The sequence below is a fragment of the Petaurus breviceps genome, unplaced genomic scaffold (assembly GCF_028583685.1).
Source record: "Petaurus breviceps papuanus isolate PSGF00001 unplaced genomic scaffold, PetGlider_PUasm1.0 90977, whole genome shotgun sequence".
Taxonomy (NCBI): domain Eukaryota; kingdom Metazoa; phylum Chordata; class Mammalia; order Diprotodontia; family Petauridae; genus Petaurus; species Petaurus breviceps.
The window spans coordinates 38,482,646-38,505,246 of NW_027187391.1; the positions used below are offsets into that span (position 1 = coordinate 38,482,646).

A 22,601-nucleotide genomic window follows, 5' to 3' on the forward strand; every position below is an offset into this window, starting at 1 on the left:
ATTAAGAATTAGTCAAACAAGGGGCGGCCAGGTAGCTCAGCAAGTAAGAGCACCAGCTCCAGTGTTGGGATGACCTGGGAATCAAATATGGGCTCAGATACTTAGCACCACACCCAGAAATAACTGGCCGTATAACCTTAAGCAAGTTACTTAACCCCTATTGCTTAAAAAAAAAAAAAATTAGTCAAACAAAATCAATTGAATGAAAAAAATATAGAACAAAATGTAAAATATCTTATCTGAAAAAGAACTGACCAGGAAAATAGTTCCAGGAGAGATAGTTTAAGAATCATTGGGCTACTGAAAAGCCATGATCAAAAAAGAGCCTGGGAAGTATTTTTCAAGGAGTCATCAGGGAAAACTGTTCCAATATCCTAGAACAAAGGGGTAAAATAGTAATAGAAAGAATCCACAGATTATCTTCTAAAAGACATCCCAAACTCAAAACTTGAAGGAATGTGGTAGCTAAATTTCTATCAGGTCAAGGAAAAACTACTGCAAATACCCAGAAAGAAAGAATTAAAATATCAAGGAGCCACAGTCATGATTACAAATGACTTAGAAGCTTCTGGATTAAAGGACTGAAGGGCTTGGGAGATGATATTTCTGGAGGGGAAAGGATCATGAATTAAAATCAAGAATCAATGACCCAGCCAAATTTAGCATAATCTTTGAGGTGAAAAGAAGAACATTCCATACAATAGGGGGGATAACTTTCCTGATGAAAAGACCAGAGCTGAATAGAAAATTTGATGTTCAAGTACAACACTCAAGAAAAGGATAAAAAAGTAAACATGAAAGAAAAAAAATACTCAATAAGTTGAAACTCTTTACTTCCCTATAGAGGAAGAGGATAATTGTAACTCTTTTTTTTTTTTTTTTACCATGTACAAAGCTAAAGTTCATTTTTTTTTATTTTTTTCTTTAGTTTTTTGGATAAGTTTTTTATTTTTTCTCTTTTTTATTTTTTATTTTACATCATTCATTTCCACAAGATTTTGTGTTACAAATATTCTTCCCAATTTCCCTACCCACCACCCCAAAACAGACTTCCCACTGAATATCCCTTCCCCAATCTGCTCTGTCCCATATATTCTCCCATTCCCCTTTGATTTTCCAGTAGGGCACAGTGGATCTCTATGCCCCAATGCCTGTATATCTCATTTCCCATTTACATGTAAAATCTTAATAATAATATGTACACATATTTTTAAACATTTGATTTTTAAAACTTTGGATTCCAGACTCTTTTCCTTCCTCCCTTGTCATCTACCTTCACTGGGAAGATAAACAATTCAATATAGACTGTACATGAGTAACTATGCAAAACATTTCCATAGTTACTCATGGAATACATTATTTCCATAATACATATATTGTAGAAGACTGATTATATTTCCCTCTATCCTATCGCACCCGCACTTGTTCTATTCTCTACTTTGGTCCTTTCCCTTTTCAAAAGTGGGGCTTCCAACTTCCCTCCTCCTCAGCCTGCCCTCCCTTCCTTTATTCCCAATTGCTTCCCCTTTCCCTCTACTCTCCTGTAGGGTGAGATACCCTATTTAGTATGTATCATTCCCTCCCTAAGCCAAATTCACTGAGAATAAAGTTGACTCATTCCCTTTTGCTTTTCTGTTCTTCCCCTCCTTTGTAGCAATTTTCCCTTGTCTCTTCTATATGAGATAATTACCCCATTCTGTCTCTCCCCATCTCCTCTCATTATATTCCTCTCACCTCTTAATTTCACCTTTTAAGTATCATTCCTTCCTATTCAATTGGTCCTGTGCCTTCTGTCTATGTATATCTGTAGACATATACACACTCACTTATGTATTCATACACCCATATACGCTCCTATATAGACATATATGTATATAAACATACACACATATATACATTTCTATTCCCTTCCACTATTCTCATACTGAGTAAAGTTTCATAAGTTACAATTATAATTTTTCCATGTAGGAATATAAGTAGTTCAACTTTGACAAGTTCCTTATGATTTCTTTTCCCTGTTTACCTTCTCAAGCTTCTCTTGCTTCCTGCATCTGAATGTCAAATTTTCAATTCAGCTCTGTTTTTTTTTTTTCATCAAGAATGCTTGAAAGTTCTCTATTCCACTTAATGACCATATTTTCCCCTGAAACATGATCCTCAGTTTTGTTGGGGAGGTGATTCTTGGTTTTAATCCCAGCTCCTTTGACTTCCAGAATATCATATTACAAGTCCTTCAGTACCTCAATGTAGAAGCCGCCATGTCCTGTGTCATCCTAATAGTGTTTCCACAATATTGAAATTCTTTCTTCCTGGATGCTTGTAATATTTTCTCCTTAATCTGAGAACTCCACAAACTGGCTATAATATTCCTAGGAGTTTTCTTTTTAGGATATTTTTCAGGAGGTGATTGGTGGACTCTTTCAGCCTCTATTTTGCCCTCTGGTCCTAAAACATCAGGGCAATTTTCCTTGAGAATTTCTTGAAGGATGATTTTTAGGTTCTTTATTTGATCATGGGTTTCAGGTAGTTCAATAATTTTCAAATGATCTCTCCTGGATCTATTTTTCAGGTGAGTAATTTTTCCAATGACATATTTCTCATTGCCTTCTATTTTTTTTATTTGTTTGGATCTTTTTAATAGTATCTTGATATCCCCTAAAGTCACTCGCCTCCATTTGCTCCAATCTAATTCTGAAGGAATGATTCTCTTCAGTGAGCTTTTGAGATTCTTTTTCCATCTGGAAAATTCGGCTTTTTAAGGCATTCTTCAAGTCCTCATTGCACTTTTGAGACTCTTCTGTCATCTGAGTTAGTCTATTTTTTAAGATGTTATTTTCTTCAGTCTGGTGGTTGACTCTTATTTCATAATTTTCTTGCGTTGTTCTCATTTCTCTTCCCAATTTTTCCTCCACTTCTCTTATTTCATTTTCAAAATCCTTTTTAAGTTCCTCTATGGCTTGTAATCAGCTCATATTTTTCTTGGAAACTTTTGGTACAGGAGTTCTGACTTTGTTCTCTTCCTCCTTTTCCATGTTTTGATTCTTTTTCTCCCCAAAATAGGAGTGTAAAGTTGGAACGTTCTGTTTGCTTTGATTCCTTTGCCTGCTCCTGTTGCTACTAAATTTGCCATAGTAGAACTCTGCCACTAGAAATGGGAGCTTTATCCCAAATACTGGGGTTTTCTCAGCTGCTGAAGGTATTAGTTGGGTGCCCTCTCTGAAGCCTCCACAAGATCTGGTAAGCTGGTCCCACACCCCAGGACCTCCACCCTTGACATCAATCCAGATCCAGGCAGTTTAAAGAAAGAGCAATTACCACTCAGACTGGTCATTTGATCCCCCTATAATCTGTAGCCTAGCATGGCCATGGCACTTCAGCAGCTTCTTGCCCATGCACAAAGGCCAGATCACATTCTGAATTCCCAGGTCCCAAGTCCACACTGCACTTACCTCACATTTTGTCCTTGGCAGCTATGGTTTGATAATTCTGGAAACTGCCACAGCTGCTGGTGATCTGAAGTCCCTCCAACCAGCAGCTGGTCAGTCATGCCCTGAGGCTAAAACCTCGGGCTCATGCCAGGCTGGGCTCAGCTCCCAGAGCACTTTGCTGGTCCCTTCCTGCCAACTGGGCTGTCCTCATTGGGAGGTTAGCTTCTCTCTGTCATTTTGTGCATTCTGTAGCTCCAAAGTTTGTCTAAAGTCATTTTTTAACATGAATTGGAGGAGGTGGGAGCCAGAGCTGTGAGGAAGTCCTGTTTCTACTCCACCATCTTGACTCTACCCCCCAGATAATTGTAACTCTTGAAAACTGTATCTCTATTAGGAATGTTAGAAGGAGTATACATAGACAGATGGCGTGGATATAAGTTGATTTTGTTGTGATAATATAAAAACAAATGAAGGAGTGAAAAATAGTTATACTGGTATTAGAGGAAAGGGGAAGGCAAAATAGGGTAAATTACAAAACATGAAGAGGCATAAAAGACCTATGATGGAAATCATAGATGGAAAGAAGGGGGAGTGATTATTGTTTCAGCCTTATTCTAATCAGATTTGGCTCAAAGAAGGAATAATATACGTGGTCAATTAGATTTAGAAAATTATGTTAGCCTATAGGGAAGTAGGAAAGGAAAGAGCAAAGAAAAGGGAGGGGTGATTGATAAAAGGGAGGGCAGATTCAGAGAGGTGGTGTTCAGAAGCCAAACACTGGTAAGAGGTGACAGGGTGAAATGAGAGAGAAAAATATGAACAGGAGGAAAAGAGGAAGGAGGGAAGCATGCAGTAATCATAACTGTGAATGTCAATGGTATAAAATCTCCAATAAAATGGAAGTGGATAGTAAAGTGGATTAAAAATCAGAATTCTATAATATGTTATTTATGAGCAAAATCATTTGAATCAGAGAGATAAACACAGAGAAAATGTAAAAAGCAAGAATAAAATATATAAGGATTTACTTGAATTAAAAAAAAACAGTGGTAGCAATCCTAATATCAGACAAAGCAAAAATAAAAATAAATCTAATTAAAAGAGATAAGGGAGAAACTGTATCTTGCTAAAAGATACCATAAACAGTGAAGTAATATCAATACTAAACATACATGCACCAAGTGCTATAACATCCAAAGTCTTAGAGAAGATAAGTGAATTACAGGAAGAAATAGATAGCAAAACTTTATTAGCAGGAGACCTCAACCTTCCCTATCAGCACTAGATAAATCTAACCATAAAGTAAACAAGAAAGAAGTTAAGTAGGTAAATAGAATTTTAGAAAAGTTAGATATGATAGACCTCTAGAGAATACTAATTTGGGATAGAAAAAAAAATTTATATGTACCTTTTTCTCAGTGGTACATGGCTCCTACACAAAAATTGACCATGTCTAATAGCATAAAATCCTCACAATCAAATATAGAAAGGCAGAAATATAAGATGCATCCTTTTCAGATCACTATAAAATAAAATTATATTTAATAAAGGGCATTATCTGTAATGGGGATAAGCTAAAAGCATTCTAAATAAGATTAGGGGTGAATCAAGGATACCCATTATCACTACTATTATTAATATGGTACTAACAATGTTATCATTAGTAATAAGAGAAGAAAAAGAAATTGAAATAAATAGAATAGGGAATAAGGAAACTATCACTCTGCATATGATATGATGGTATACTTACAGAATCCTGAAGAATCAATTAAAAAACTACTTGAAACAATTAACAATTGTAGCAAAGTTGCAGAATATAAAATAAACCCACATAAATCATCATCAGTTCTATATATTAGTAATAAAGCCCAGCAGTAAGAGATAGAAAGAGAAATTCCATTTAAAATAACTATAGACAATGTAAAATATTTGGGAGTATACCTGCTGAAACAAACCCAGGAACTAGATAAACACAATTACAAAACACTTTTTACACAAATAAAATCAGATGTAAACAATCTGAAAAATATCAATTGCTCATGGGCAATAACACTTTCCCTGCATTAATTTATTTATTCAGTGTCATTCAGTACTAATCAAACTTAGCAAAAATTATTTTGTGGAGCTGGAATAAAAATAACAAAATTCATCTGGAAGAACAAATGGTCAAGAATATTAAGAGCATTAATGAAAAATAAAATGCAAAGGAATGTGGCTTAGCCAAATGATATCTCAAATGATTTTATGAAGTGGCAATCACAAGAAGCAGTAGTCAATGACTATAGTAAACTACTGTTTGATAAACTCCAGTTTCAGGAATAAGAACTCATTATTTGACAAAAATTGCTGGGAAAACTGGAAAATAGAATGACAGAAGCTAGACATAGGCAAACATCTCACACCCTATATCAATAAAGTCAAAATGGGTACATTATTTAGACATACGAGATGATACCATAAGCACATTAGGAGGGCAAGGATTAGTTCACCTGTCAGATCTATGGAGAAGGGACAATTTATGACCAAAGAAGACATAGAGAACACTATGAAATGTAAAAGGCATTATTTTGATTACATTAAATTAAAAAGATTTTACACAAACAAAATCAATGCAACCGAGATTAGAAGGAAAGTAGAAAGCTGGGAAATACTTTTTTAGTGTCAGTGTTTCTGGTAGAGGCCTAATTTCTCAAATGTATAGGGAACTGAGTCAAATTTATTAGAATCCAAGTCATTCCTATTTGACAAATGGTCAAAGTATATAAACACACAGATTTCAGAAGAAGTTAAAGTTATCTATAATCATATGAAAAAAATCATATAATAATAATCAAAAGGGCTCCAAATCATTATTGAGTAGAGATATGCAAATTAAGACAATTCTGAGGTACCACATCACACCTATAAGATTGGCTAATAAACAGAAAAGAATGATGATTAATATTAGAATAAGATGTGAGAAAATTGGAACACTAAAGCATTGTTGGTGGAGTTGTGATTTGATGCATCCATTCTGAAGAGCAACTTGGAACTCTGTCCAAAGAGCTATAAAACTGGACATGACCATTGGTCCAAAAATACCATTACTAGGTCTGTATCTCAAAGAGATTATACAAAAAGGACCCACATGTGCAAAAATATTTATAACAGTTATTTTGGGGGCAGCAAAGAATTTGAAATTGAGGTGATGCTGAACAACTGGTGAATGACTGAACATGTTATGGTATATGAATGTAATAGAATACTATTGTGCTATAAAAAATGATGGGAAGGAGGATTTCAGAAAATAAACCTTGGGTCTTACATAAACTGCTGCTAAGTGAAGTGAGCAGAACCAGAAGAATATTGTACACAGCAATAGCAACATTGTGTGATGATTAACTATGATAGATATAGCTCTTCTCAGCAATACAATGATTTGAGGCAATTCCAAAACACTTGTGATAGAAAATGCTAACCACATCCAGAAGAAAAAATACTATGGAGTATGAAGATCAAAGTGTACTATTTTCCCTTTTTTTGTTTTGTTTTTTGTTTCTCGTGGTTTTCCCTTTTGTTCTGATTCTCCTTTCACAACATGACTTATGTGGAAATTTGTTTAACATCATTGTACATGTATAGACAATATCACATTGCTTGCCATATTGAGGATGGGAGGGAGGTAGGAAGTGAGAAAAAAATTGGAACTCAATGTCTTATAAACAAGGAATGATAAACTCTATTGTTATATGTAATTGGAAAAATAAAATACTATTAAGTGCAAAAAAAGATACTGTCATGGTTTTTCATTTCCTTCTACAACTCCTTTTTAAATTTTTTTTAAAGCAATTGGGGTTAAGTAACTTGCTCAAGGTTACACGGCCAGTTATTTCTGGGTGTGGTGCTGAGTATCTGAACCCAGGATTTGATCTCCAGGTCATCCCGACACTGGAGCCATCTTACTTGCTGAGCCACCTGCCCGCCCCTTCTACAATTCCTTTTACAGAAAAGGAAACTTGGTTGAACAGCATAAAATGATGTTCAGGATCACACAGCTAATAAGTATCTGCATTGTTAATGTATTTTTGCTTAATGGGAAGATATTTCCCATCCATTTATATGCCTCTGTGATCTGCTTGAGTCACATGGAAGCCTGAGTTACATGAGTCTGTGGTGGGAGAAGCTTGCTGAACAGATGGACCAGGAAGGGGTGGACCAGGAAGGGGTGGAACAGAGCCCAGAGGAAGTTGCTGAGAGCAGTTAAAATTGAGGGAGAGGAAACAGGCAGGGAACTGTGAGTGTCCATTTGTGGGAAGGCCCTAGCAGGGGGAAGGCTTGGAGATGTCGATGCCCTCTACATTGTTATTGTGTATATATTTCTTTGTTGCTATGATGAATGGGGCTCTCTGGTGTTTGAATAAATGTTTTGGCTCTTCCATGTAGAGAGTCTTATATTTTGTGATTCAGAATTACACCAGCATATTTATAGCTGCTGTAGGCACTGTGAATATCATTTTGGCATTATGATATGTGATATTGGATTTCAACTCAAGAACATGAGATTTCCTCATTCTGAGCCCAGTGTTTTATTCATTGAGTCACCTAGCTGCCCCTTAAAAATGTATTAAGCACCTACTACATGCAACGCACTGTGCTAAGGTTTTACAAATATTATCTTATTTGATTCTCAAAAGAAGCATGTGAGGTAATATATTGTTCCCCTTTCCTAATTGAAGAAAAGAAAAGGAAAACAGAGGTTGGGTGACTTGCCAGAGGTTGATAGCTATTAAGTACCTAAGATCTGATTTGAGCTCAGGTCTTCTTGATTATCAATCCAGTACTCTCTATTCTCCAGGCCACCTACCTGCCTTATTCTAGATAGCAGAGATGCCAGTACAAAGACTAAAATGATTTCTACACACAAGGATCTCACATTCTAATGGAAGAGATACTAAGTGCATATAAAATATAAATAGCTCACACAAAAAGTTTCAAATATATATAAAGTATATATATATATATGTTAATTTGGGAGGCAAAGCTCTAGCATTTGGGGAATCAGGAAAAGTTTCATGCAGAAAAAAATGTCTGAGCTATGTCTTAAAAGAAAGGGAATTTTTTAAGGTATTTTCTAAGGATGTGAGAAAGTATATAAAAGGACAGAGATGGGAGATGGAGTACCTTGTGTGGGGAGCAGAAAGAAAGAAAATTTTGCTAGATGTTGGGGTGTAGGAAAAGGGGTAGGAGGATAGGTGTGATACCTAAGGAGACAAGAAAGATAGTTTGAAACCAGGCTGTGGAGTGTTTTAACAGCTAAACAGTATGAAGTCGAGAATCATGTCAGTCTTACTTTTTTATGTTATTTCAGAGGCAATAAGAAGGTACTGGAGTTGATTGACGAAGGGAAAGAGGTCCATAGATCTGTGTTTAAGGAAGATTACTTGGGCAATAGTATAAAATGGATTTGAGTGGTAAGAGACTTGAATCAAGGAAAATAGGTGAGAGGTTATTAGAACTTGAATTGAAATGGTAGATGAATGAGTATGAGAGAATGAGAGAAAAAAAATAGATGTTAGAGATATAAAGAAGATACAAATAGCAAAATTTTGCAACTGATTGGATACAATAGGTGAAGGGGAATGAGGACTTGAGGATAATGCTCATTAAAAACCTAGGAAAGTGGAAACATAAAGGTGCCTTCAACAAAAATAAAAGATATCTAAAAGAGAGGAGATTTGGGGAAGAGCAAAGGAAGAAAATTTAAGTAGACAATTAACATTTTAAAAAAGAGCACAAAAATAATGAAGAAAATAAGACCTTATAAAAAAGAATTGGCCAAATGTAAAAAGAGGTACAAAAATTTGCTGATACAAATAATTCCTTAAGAGGTAGGACTGGCCAAAGGGAAAAAAGGTGAAAAAGCTCACTTGAGAAAACAATTCTTTAAAAAATGGAATTGTATAAGTAAAAGCTAATGCCCATTCCTGGGCCTGAGTTTATGGTAAAATAAGGAGTTTATCTAGGTGATATGTTTCATTCCATATATAAATTCTATGAAAATCTCCAAGATGATTACATATACTTTCAAAAATGACAAATAAGCAGAAAAGAACAAATAAGCTATTCAGGTTGTTTTTAATTGGAAGGGGATGTTTCTCATCCCTTTTCTGCATTTCTCCAACCATTTAGAACAATGGCCAACACACAATGGTTGGTTGCTGCTCTTCATTCTCAAAGATTACTAAAATGACATCACTATGTTAGAATCAAGTTACAGTGTGTCCTACTGTGACTGATCAGACCAGTAGAAGCTCAGAATGCTCTACCATAGGTTGCGCACAAATAGTCCATGTGAACATTTTGGGTGTATTCTCTAAATTTGTGCATCTTATGTTTCTTTTAAGCTATTTCAATTCTGCTATACTTCTAGAGGACAGCACCTTCTCTGATGAGAGCACACCAAGCTGGGTGGTCCTGTGCCTGTATATCTCCAAAGTCACACAATCAATTCCAAAGTTCTAATGGGAGACAATGAAAGTCCTTGTATTGCTTTTTCTGACCACCATGTGAATGCTTGCCATGTGTGAGTTCTCCAGAAAAATCATTTTAGCAAGTGTATTTCCAAACCCAGACAATATTACATACGATGAAAAAATATGAATGTAGCTTTATCAACAGATACAAAAGTATAATAAAGTTGCCTTCTTTACCTGATGTTCTTTGACCTAGTTTTTAAAACATTAATGATAACAATAATATGAGAATTAAATTAAAGATTATGAACATGAAGAACAAGGAGAAAAACTATAATAATAATTGTTGTTGTTTGTCTTTTGTTTTTGAAGAGGACCAAAGATATTATGGGGTGATGTCATGACTCCCATGAAATAAGATTTAAGTGAAGAAAAATTACATGAAGCTGTCAGTTTCACTCTTTTCCAGAGTCATTGAAGTCTAATAGCAAGGCAAAAGTCAGGATGACTGGGCATGGTCTAGGATTCAGTGGGTAATTTTGGTGTCTTTGACACCTGACCGGTCTCTAAGTGTTCCCCATCACCTGTTTCATCTGCCTTCTTGGCTATTGGAACAAATTCTTCTCATCCGCCCATTCCACTAGGGGAAGTCTTCACATGCTTGGGGTAACTTCCCAATAATTCAGCAACATTTTTGAGGTACAGCAGGTACCCTCATCCTGGATTCAACCATCGGGCTTTATCAAGGTGTGGCAGATACACGCATTACAGCTTCTTGGAGTCACAGGTGACAGTTAAGTAAAAGGTGGACACCAAAGGGAAATGAGGAGTGCTGAAAAGAGGTTAGCAACCCCTCACACCAAAGGTTCTAGTCCTCCCTGAACACCCCAATAGCCCCAATAACAATTACCATTTACATTTATATAATGCCTACTAAGTGAAATGCACTGAGATAATCTCTTTACAATTATTATTTTATTACAATTTTATTACTTATTATTTTATTCTCATAACACCTGTAGAAGATAGATGCTTATGTTATCCCCATAAAGAAATTGTAGTTAAGTGTACAGGGTCTCACAGCTAGTAATAGTCTAAGGCCAGATTAAAATTCAGGTCTTCCTAACTCCTGGCCCAGTGCCCTATCCATTGTACCATAGAGCTGCCCCAGCACAATGACCTCATAATATGATAGTTTGTAAAGAAATTCCTGGAGAATAAGTGAAGATACTAACACAATTAGTAACTTTACTTAAGTAGCATGGTACAATATGAATCCACAAAATGAACAGCAATTTTAACTAGCAATAAGTCCCAGAAGGAAGTAATAGAAATTGAAGTCTCATTTAATATAAAAACAAAATTCATAAAATACATGCAACTCTATCTTCAAAGCCATAGTCAATAACTATATAGAAAAAAATTACAAATTCTTACAAAAAGAAAGAGTAACATTTAATGGGAGTACCATACCATGCTCTTTCCTAGGCCACACAAAAATATGATAAACATCATGATACTAATGAAATTACTTTATACTTTAGTGATGCCTCAAACTTTCAAGGGAACACTCTCTAGTGCTAGAAAGAAAATAACCAAATTCATTGGAAGAAACCAAAGTTATTGAATCTTGGGATGGAAATGTAATAAATAGGACATCCAATTATACTATAAGTAATAATCATGGAAACTATTCAACACAAATCAAAAATAAAATATTTTTTGATATTTTAATGATCAATTAAATTTTAATAAAATATTTTAAATTTTTAAAAAAATATTTTAATGATCAATTTTAACGATCAATGAAACAGCCTGGATAAAGATGTCAGGTAAAATTGAACTCAACAATCTAGTTTTCTATGAGTTTTAAAACAAAAATCTTGGAGAAAAAAATAGTTTGACAAGAACTTCAGGGGAAAATAATGTCTTTTTATTCCTAGTGCCTACAGGACTGCCAGACTTGTAGTACGTTTGAATGATAGATTTAGCATATGTCCCAAGGAAATCTAAGACTGAGAGGATTGTTCAATATATACTCCAATGCTTATAATAAAACTTTTTAGTAGAAAAGAACTGAAATAAAAATGGGTGAACCATTGATTCAACAATGGCTGAATAAAAAGATAGTAAATAAATGTAATAGAACTTTTTTTGTGCAGTAGAAAATGACAAATATGAAATCTTTGATAAATACAGAAAAATTCTTGTAGATTAAACAGAACCAAAGATTAACATGCAGAATGGTTACAATACTGTAAATGGATAGATCATTAAAAAGAAAAAAAAACTCTGCCCTGCTTAAAAAAAAAGCATAATTGTAGTCTCAGAAAAAAAAGAAAACATTCAGTACCTCCTTTCTGTCAGTTAAGGGAGAGGACAATAAGGACAAAATGTTGCCTGTTTTTAAAGATGTGGTCACTTTACTGAATTTTTATCTTAAATTTTCTTTGTTACAAGAAAGCATTCCATTTGGAAGTGGAAAGGATATTTTTTTCAGAGTTTAGTGGGAAGTAAAGAGAAAGGGCAAAAATAATTGTATTTCTTTTTTTGTTTTAAGTTTAAAAAATGGGAACAGAAACCAAACCTTAGGGTATCATTTTGCTCTACCTCCAGTCTTCCAAAATTATCTACCAGAAAACACCCCAAATCATGAAATTACGTTTTCCATCTTGAATTTTTTCTAGCTTTTAGGAAATGCATTTCTGTTTTGCTTAGAATATATCAGATCTGTCTTGCAGCAATTGCAAGCAAGTGCCTCAGGGAAGGTATGTTTTCAAGCTGGTTGCAGCAGAGCCCAGGGCCCCTAAAAAGACACAGATTCCTTTAATTTTCCCAGGGTCTAGTTCTGACAAATGAAATCAATAGAGCCCTGGCTACATATACGGTAAGCTAAATATGCTTTTCTCTATAGCATGCCCCAAGGCAAGATGCAAGTTCATTAATCATTCTGCCAATCACTCACTTTAAATTCTTGTTTCTCTGACTCCATCATGTGACAAACAGGGCCTTTTATGTTTCAAGACATTCTACTTGATGAAGGATTTTGCATAAGACATTTTCCTCTCTTTTTGGAACAGGAATTTAAAATGAAAAACAAAAACCCTCTCAATTTTGTAATAGTTTGTAAAGTCATGTCAAATGCTTCTAGGAGGTATTCTAACTTATTCTTGCAGGTGTGAATTTGAACTATGAATGTTAGCCTTGAATGAAAATTTAACATTAGCAGTTCAATTTTAAGAATGGTTTCTCTATACCTCATTACATATAACCTGAATATTATTAATGTAGCCAGTTTTCCTTCTTAAATGATTAGAAAGCTACCAGATATTTAAACAATTATCCTGGGGAAAATTATATTTAAGATACATTATTAAAATAATATATTGAATTAAAAATATTTAATAATACCTAAAATAAAATAGTTTACCAACATAATTTTAGACTTCAATATTATTATATTTTAATAGGTTTTCCCCCAATTGTATGTCAAGATAATTATTAGCATTCATTTTTACATTATTTTGAGTTCTAAATTTTTCTCCCCCTCTGCCTTCCCTTCCCTTCTTTCTAAAATGGTAGACAATCTGATATAGGTTATACATGTACTATCATGTGAAACATTTTCATATTAGTCATAGTTGTGAAAGAAGAAACAGATAAAAGGATTAAAAAACACAAAAGAGAGTAAAGTAAAAAGGTGTGTTTTGATATGCATTCAAAGTTAATCAGTTATTTATCTGCTTGTGAATAGCATTTTTCTTCTTGAGTCCTTTGTACTTGTCTTAGATTATTGTGTTGCTGAGAAAAGTTGTGTCATTCATAGAATTACCACACAAAGCTGCTGATACTATATACAATGCTTTCCTTATTCTGCTCATTTCACTTCATACATGTCTTCATATGTTTTTTCTTAAATCTGCCTGTTCATCATGTCTTACTGGATAATTACTATTCCATTACATTCATATATCACAGCTTATTAAGCCATTCCCCAATTGATGGGCATCACCTGCACTTCTAATATTTTACCACTATGAAAAGGGCTACTGTAAATATTTTTGCACATGTAGGTCCTTCTCCTTTTTCTATCATGTCTTTCGGATACAGACCTAGCAGTGGTATTGTTGGATCAAAGGGCATACATAGTTTGGTTGCCCTTTGGACATAGTTTCATAATCTGCTCTCCAGAATGGTTGGATCAGTTCTCAATTCCACTAACAATATATTAGTGTCCAAAGTTTCCCATATCCTCTCCAACATTTATCATTTTCACTGTTTGTCATGTTGGTCAATCTAATAGGTATGATGTGGTACCTCAAAGTTGTTTTAATTTGTATTTCGCTAATGAAACATAATTTAGAGTTCTTCTTCATGTGCCTGTAGATAGCTTTGATTTCTTCATCTGAAAACTGCCTATTCATATCCTTTGAACATTTAATAATTGGGAATTAGGGAATGGCTTGTATTCTTATAAATTTGACTCAGCTCTCTGTATATTTGAGAAATGAAGCCTTTGTCAGGGACACTCACTATAAAGACTGTTTGTTCCCAGATTTCTGTTTTCCTTCTAATCTTGGTTGCATTGGTTTTGTTTGTGCTAAAGCTTTTTCATTTAATATAATACAAATTATCTCATTTTCTTTTCATAATACTCTTTATCTTTTGTTTGGTCATGAACCTAAAACTTACTTAAGTTTTTTTAAGAATTTGAATGGTATACCAGTAGATGCATATATGTTTAGTATTGATATTACTTTGTAATCCTGATTGTGGCTCCCCAATATTTGAATCATCCCTTTATAGCCATTCACAATATTTTCTCCTTGAACTTACAGCTCTATAATTTGGTAATAATGTTACTTGGAGTTTTTATTTTGAGATCTCTTTCCTGAGGTGATCGATGGATTCTTCAATGCCTATTTTGCCGTCTAGTTCCAGGATATCAGTGAAGTTTTCCTTGATAGTTTCTTAAAGGATGCTATCCAAGTCGTCCTGTTGGTTATGGATTTTACATCGTCCAATGATTCTGACATTATCTCTCCTGGACCTATTTTCTAGGTCAGTTCTTTTCCCAATGAGGTATTTTACATTTTCTTCTATTTTTTTTCATTTTTCTGAATTTGGTTGATTCTTAATGTCTCATAGAGTAATAAGTTTCCACTTGCCCAATTCTAATTTTTAAGAAGTTGTTTTCTGTAGTTAGCTCTTATATTTACTTTTCAATTTGGCCAATTGTACTTTCTAGGGAGTTGTTTTCTTCAGTGGATTTTTTAATATCATTTTCCATTTGACCAATGCTACTTTTAAAGCAGTTGTTTTCTTTTTCCAAGCTATTGACTTCTTTTTTTTTATAATTCTCTTGTATCACTCTCATTTCTTTCCTCAAATTTCTTCCACTCCTTTTAGAAGATTTTTAATCTCCTTTTTGAGCCCTTCCATGAGTTCTTTCTGAACTTCAGACCACTACCCATTTTTCTTGGGGGTTTTGTCCATTGATGTTTTGACATTGGTGTCTTGAATTTATGTCTTGATCTTCCCTGTCACCAATAATACCTTTCTATAGTCAGAATCTTTTGCTGTTGCTGCTGCTGCTGTTGTTGTTTCCTCATCTTTTGGCCTTTTTCCTTTAAAAAAAAAAAGTGAGCTCTACTTCCAGGATGGAAGAGATAATATCTTAGGCTTCTCCTGCCTATGACTATAGAACCTGTCTTTTTACATGTTGCTGCACTAATGTTGCCCTGAGGTCATAATGGACCCTTGTGTCTGGTGCTGGGCTGAGGGGATATGGAGTGGGGGGTGAGTGGTGCATCTGGAGGCTATAAGGTTCTGGTAGCTTACCTGGTGCTGATCTGGGGTCTTAGAGTTTGTATCTGGTGTGTTCTGAATCTGGTAGGGAGTTTCTCTGTTTCCCCAAGGCTGAACTGCAGTACCTGGTGGTTTGGTCATGAAAGGCTGCCTGTTTGCCCCAGGCAATAGTGGAGCACATGGTATTTCTTGTAGCTGGGGTCTGCCTGTTCCCCTGGCTATGCTGAGGCAAGTTGGGGGTCCTGGTGTTAGTGTTTGCCTGCTCCACCACACTGGGGCTCAGGATCTCTCACTGGTTTGCTAAGGTGGGGTTTGCTGCTGGCTTGGTGGGATGCTTCCCGTCCTGGACTGGGTTCTACTTTCACCCAAGTGAGACAGATGTTTCTTGTTGATCTTCAAAATATCTTGAGACATGGGGCGGCTAGGTGGTGCAATGAGTAGAGCACAGGCCCTGGGGTCAGGAGGGCTTGGGTTCAGATCCGGCCTCAGACATTTTGCATGCACACACACACACACACACACACACACACACTAGCTGTATGACCTTGGGCAAGTCACCTAATCCTAATTGACCAATCCTGTCCCCTCCAAAAAGAAAAAAAAAATTCTTGTGATAAAAGACTTTTTCACCCCATATTTTTGCTTCTTCTGCTGTTCCAGGGTTTGTTTTGGGATGCTATTTTATGGTTGTTTGGAGGTAAATATGGGAGAGTTATAGCAACTTACTGCTTACTTTGTCATCTTCCTCCTGGATGTTGAACTAGGCCAGATCTTCAATACTGTTTCCAAAACTTTAAGGGAAAGGGTGAAGGGAACAATTATTATTAGGAACTTACTATGAGCTATATAGGGTAATAAGTACTATACAAATATGACATCATTTAATGCTCACAACCACCCTGGGAGATAGATGCTATCATTATTGCCATTGAAGAATTGAGGAAATAAGCCTACAGTCCTTAAGTAACTTGCCTGGGGTCATTCAGCTAGTGTCTTGAGGTCAAATTTGAACTCAGATCTTTCTCATTCCAGGCCCAAAGCTCTATCCACTGAGCCACTAAGATGAACCTTTGAGGAAATATATTGATAAGCTAGACAGTATTCAGAGAAGGATAACCAAGATAGTGATGGGTTTTAAGTTCCTCTCAAATAAGTAGAAGTTGAAGAAACTGGGGGTGCTTTGTTGGAGAAGAGGAAACTCAGGTAACATGTTCACTGTTTTTACATATTTGATGAGCTTCCAGGTAGAAAAGAGAATAGCACCCAGGATCACACAAAAGGCAGGACTAGGAGCAATGACTGGAAATTACCAAGAGGGAAATTTCAGTTTTATATCAGGAAAAAAAATTTTCTAACAATGAGAGCTATGCAAAAAATGGACTAGCTTGCTTTGGGGGGAGAAGTGGTGGTGGTAGTTTTCTCATATTTGAAGGCAAACCCTGAACACAACTTGACACCTTTTCAGTATAGGTTGGATTAGTTGACCACTGAGAACCTTTATAATTCTAAAATTCTGTGATCTTAGAGATTACTTATTCTAATTCTCTCAGTTTTACCTTCAAGGAAACTAGGTTTCAATAAAGTGACAGTACTAAATAGATTGTGTTATGCCTATACATGTTCATATAATTAATACCATATTAATTAAGGAAAATACATCCTTCTACTATAGAAGTTAAGTAGTCTAGCCTAATTCTTCTGCTTACACATATTACTTCTGTGGATTAAATATGTGTCAGTAAAGGAGAAAACTTGGAAACCATTAATAATACTACTACTGACAAACTATTAGAACCATATCCACGTCTTGGCTGTATACCCATTTCTCCTCATGGTTGAAAGTAAGGAATAATATGTGCTGGCTCCAAACTTTCCCCTCTCCAAGGGCACTATTTTTCAATCTTTGCCATCTCTTTCCAGACTGATGGTTCAGGAAAACTTCCCTCTTATACTTCTGAGTTTGTTCAGGTGGAATGCAAAAATATGAGAACATTACTATTTTCTTATACTCCAAAATATCTGCCATTTCATCAATGTGGATATGCCCTCCACCAATGTAATAAAGGAAAGAAAAAACACTCTTTGCCTTTAAATCCTGTGGATTCATCACTATCTTTCTATAAATTCACTGGAGGTAATTGAACTCTGTGCTGGGGTCTTCCTCACTTTCTCTTAACCATGAGGATGCCAAAAGAAGATGTAGGCTATTCATCTATTATCTGTAACTCTCACCATGTGATCAGTTCATCCTCTTTTTCATGAAAACATTCTTTTATGGCATGCTTTATACTATGCCTTATTTTCATCACACTTTGCCTAAGTGTAAAAAATGCTTTATGTTTCACAACCATACAATTACTCAAGAATTATATTTCTATTAAATGGATGGGGCTTTGTTCCACTCTTACTACTGTCTAGCATTTTCACTTCTTATATTCATTAGGTTAGTGATTTGGTCTCTTTTCATCTTAGAATGTTTACCACACTAATATCCTTCTGTTCAAACAGCTGCCCCCTCAATGGTTGCACCTATAAGTGTTCTTTGGAACTGCTTATGCATTCAGGCAGCCTTTGCCATTATCTTGCAAAGCATGGAAAATCCATTTATCTTTCCATTCACAATGGAACAGCTTAAATATGATGAAAGGAATTCTCTATTTGTATTACCTGCAACAACTACCCTGGGCTTTATCAAAGAAATTGATACACTCAGTAAGCATTTACCCTTGAAGAATTTTTGTAAATCATTTGAACAACTGAATGATTACCTTTTAAAATTGATTTCTCTCTGGGAAAAGTGGATTAGTTTCTGTAGAAATATGGTAACTTTATATAAGACAACATACTCACAAGATCCCATGTCATCTTAATAGGCTGGGGAACCTCAATCAAAGATGTTCAAAGTGTTTTCATCTTCCTTGATATTTTATGGGATTGTGTTGTTAATCTTGCTTTCCCCACTGTTGCGTCATTTTAGTCATGCCTAACTCTTCATATTGCCATTTTGGGGATTTCTTGGAAAAGATGCCAAAAGAGTAGTTTACCATTTCTTTTTTCAACTATTTTAAAGATAAGGAAACTGAGGCAAACAGTGTTATGTGAATTGCCCAGAATCATACAGTTAGGAAGTGTCTGAGGCTAGATTTGAACTCAGGTCTTCCTGGCTCCAGGTTCAGTATTCTATCCACTGGGCCACCTAGCTGCTTCTCTTTTTTCTTCTATCTAGAATACAATTTTTAAAAAACATTGTGACCGAGGAGACAGCATTACTTTGGGACTCCTTAGATAATGTCCCCAGTTGCACATTTTATGACATTTTCCTATGCCACTGATGACTTTGACATATTTTCTCTTATTTCTGCCCACTAATCTCAATCCTTTGATAGTACCTAAGATCCCTTCAACTCTATTTACTGATTTTTTTTCTTCAGTCCTCATGCTTCCTGGATTTTTTTTCTGTAGCTTATGACAATTATGAGCATCTCTCCTCCTAGATATTCTTCTCTTCCATAATGATTCTCTCTCTTGTATCTCTAACTATCCTTCTTTTTGGTCTTCTTTATTCTTCATCCTCATCCTACTACCATTTAAGTTTGATTGTCATCAAAGTTCTTGATGGCACCTCCTCTTCTCTCTTCCCATTCTTTAGTTTGCAATTTCATTCATTGTCATTTTAATATAAATGACTCTAAAATCTATATATCCAACCCCAATCTGTGTAGTTCCAATGGTTTGATTAACATATTTTCTTATTGCAGTGCTGTCTTTTGAGTGGACATGTTTTTTTGGGTGATGAGGAACAGCTCAAGAGCAGCTTAGGTAGAACAGTGGACAGAGTGCCAGACTGGAGTCAGGAAAACTCATCATTCTGAATTTAAATATGGCTTCAGACATTAGCTGTGTGACCCTGCTTGCCTCAGTTTTCTCCACTGTAAAATGAGTTGGAGAAGGAAATAGCAAGCAACTCCACAATCTTTGCCAAGAAAACCCTGAAAGAGTTCACAAAATATTGGACACAACTGAAATAACTGGGAGAAAATTATGTAATTTTCTCTTGATAAATATGTTTGTGTGAGTGTGTGTGTGTGTGTGTGTGTGTGAGAGAGAGAGAGAGAGACAGAGAGACAGAGAGACAGAGACAGAGAGAGACAGAGAGAGAGAGAGAATTAAGGAGGGGGGTTAACTCTATGTATAACTTATAACCATTTTCACTCTTGATTAACACTAAATTCCTTCATTCTACCTTCCCAAACTAAAATCTAAATTCTATTATTTACCATGTATTAGCTCTGTTATTTTAACCTCTCTTATCTCCGATTTCTTATCAAGAATTGATTTTAGAGAGGCCGACCAGGAAAGCAGTGGTGCGCAGAGGCAGATCAGGAGGAGGCCTGATCAACTCGGGGGAGGGGGGCAAGTCGTCCCACAAACCACAAGGGCCACTACCAGGCCTATTAACAATGGCCTGTGATTAGAAAGAGAAAGGTAAGAATCAAATGCAGGGTGGCTTTCAGGAACAGCAAATATTCCTGGAACTACCATTCCATAGCCCAGAAATTTAAAAAAAAAAAGCCCCTATTAGGACCTCCAAGGACCAGGATGTCAGAGTGAACCCCACCTGCTCCAACCCCCTCCACTGAACCTGAAAACATAACAACTATTGCCCCAGGGCAAAACCCTCAACAGTAAAGGCTTGGGAACCCTAGAGGAAGGGCATGGCTAGGGCCCTGCCTCAAAATGGGTAGAAAGTAGACTACAAAGACTCTGGAGTCCTACTATCCTCAGAGGGAGGAACCAAACTCAGAGGGAGACAATGTGGACTCCACACCCACAGCTGAAACATCAACAGGGAAGGGGTCCCAAGCACAGAAGTCTCTCCTAGATGAGCTCATAGGTAACTTTGAAAACCAAATGAGAGTGATAGAAGACAAAATGAATAATTCTCTTAAATTCAAAATTGCAGAATTAGAAAAACCTTATTATGAAGAAAATAGCTCCTTAAAAAGAAAAATGTGTGATATGGAAAAGGAGCTCCAAAAACTAACCAAGGAAAATGACTTGCTAAAAACTAGAATCAACCAAATTGAAACAAATAACTCTATAAGGAACCAAGAATTAGTCAAACAAAACAAGGATGAAAAATTAGAAATAGAGGCAAAATATCTCAATGGAAAAATAACTGACCTGGAAAACAGATCCAGGAGAGATAACCTGAGAATCATAGGCCTACCAGAAAATCATGATGAAAAAATGAGCCTGGACAACATTCTCCAAGAGCTCATTAAGGAAAATTGCCCTGAGATACTAGAACCTGAGGGTAAAATAGAAATCAAGAGAATCCACCAGACACCTCCTGAAAGAGATCCCAAACTGAAAAGTCCTCGAAATGTTGTGGCCAAACTCAAGAACTACCAGGAAAAAAGAGAAAATACTTCAAGTGGCCAGAAAGAAACAATTCAAAAATCAAGGAACCACAGTGAGGATTGCACAGGATTTGGCAGCCTCTACACTGAAAGATCAGAGGCAGTAGAATACAATTTTCTGGAAGGTAAAAGAACTCAGGTTACAACCAAGGATCACCTACCCAGCAAGACTGATCATATTCTTCCAGGCAAAGAGATGGTCATTTAATGAAATACCAGATTTCCAGACCTTCCTGATGAAAAAGCCTGAGCTCAATGGAAAATTCAACCTCCAATTATGAGATGCAAGAGTGACATAGAAAGGTAAACAAGGAAAACACACACACACACACACACACACACACACGCACACTTTGTTATTTAATAAGAGCAAACTTTATAGACAAGTAGAGGGTATGAGTATAAAATACACAAAATGATGATTAAAAAAATCTTATTAAGGGCTACAAAGGGACTGCAATGGAAGAAGAGGAATGAATAAAGTGGAAAAGGGTAAATTATGCCACACAAAGGGGCATAAAAACAATATAGAAGGGGAAAAGAAGGGAGGGAGATAAGTATTATATGAGTTTTTCTCTCATTGGTTCTGTTGAAAGAAGGGAATAACAACCAGTTAAGCATAGGACTCTATGGAGAAGAGATGTAAAACATATCATATTAGAGGGAAAGAGGGGAGGGAGAAGAGCTTTGCATGAGATTTGTTCCTGTCACTCTTGGTGAGAAGAAGAAATAACATACTTCATTAAGTATAAAAATATCCTACAGGCAGTAGGGGGGGGGAAGGGCGACAAAAGGGGAGGTGGGTTTAGTAGGGACAGAAGAAGTATGGGGGAAGGGGAGGAAAAGGGAGGGGGGTTGATAAGGGAGTACTGAGAGAGGCAGTAGTCAAAAGGAAAACTATTAAGGAGGGTAAGGGAGAAGGGGAGAAAAATATAAGCATTAACAGGGGAAGTCAATGAATTGGGCATGCAATTGAAAAACCTAGAAAAAAACAAATTGAAAATCCTCAATTAAACACTAAATTAGAAATATTGAAAACCAAAGGCGAGATTAATCAAATTAAAATTAAGAAAACTACTGAATTAATAAATAAAACTAAGAGCTGGTTTCATGAAAAACCCAACAAAATTGGTAGACCCTTAGTCAATATGATAAAAAAAAAATAAATTGAACAAGCCATCAGTGAATTCCCTAGGAAAAATCTCCAGGGCCAGATGCATTTACTAGTGAATTCTATCAAACATTTAAAGAACAATTGATTCCAATAGTCTACAAACTATTTGGAAAAATTAGTGAAGAAGGAGTCCTACCAAATTCTTTTTATGACACAAATATGGTGCTGATACCTAAATCAGGAAGAGATAAAACAGAGAAAGAAAAATTATAGACCAATCTCCATCATGAATATAGATGAAAAAATTTTAAATGAAATATTAGCAAAAAGCCTACAGCAACTTATCTCAAGAATAATACACTTTGATCAGGTAGGA

The 22,601-nt window shown here is 35.8% G+C and overlaps 1 long non-coding RNA gene across 2 annotated transcripts in view; it reads right to left on the reverse strand.

The window, feature by feature from the left end:
- LOC138152930 (uncharacterized) overlaps positions 1-22,601 on the reverse strand; it is a 154,917-nt gene that overhangs the window by 92,780 nt on the left and 39,536 nt on the right. The window contains exons 2-3 of one of the 2 annotated variants that reach the window (XR_011166250.1): positions 16,422-16,479; positions 15,017-15,507 (exon numbers count right to left, since the gene is read on the reverse strand). The exons of the other annotated variant lie outside the window; for it this stretch is intronic. This is a non-coding gene — a long non-coding RNA (uncharacterized lncRNA). Of the gene's footprint in view, positions 1-15,016; positions 15,508-16,421; positions 16,480-22,601 lie in introns of those variants that run through there. 2 annotated transcript variants of the gene reach the window in all.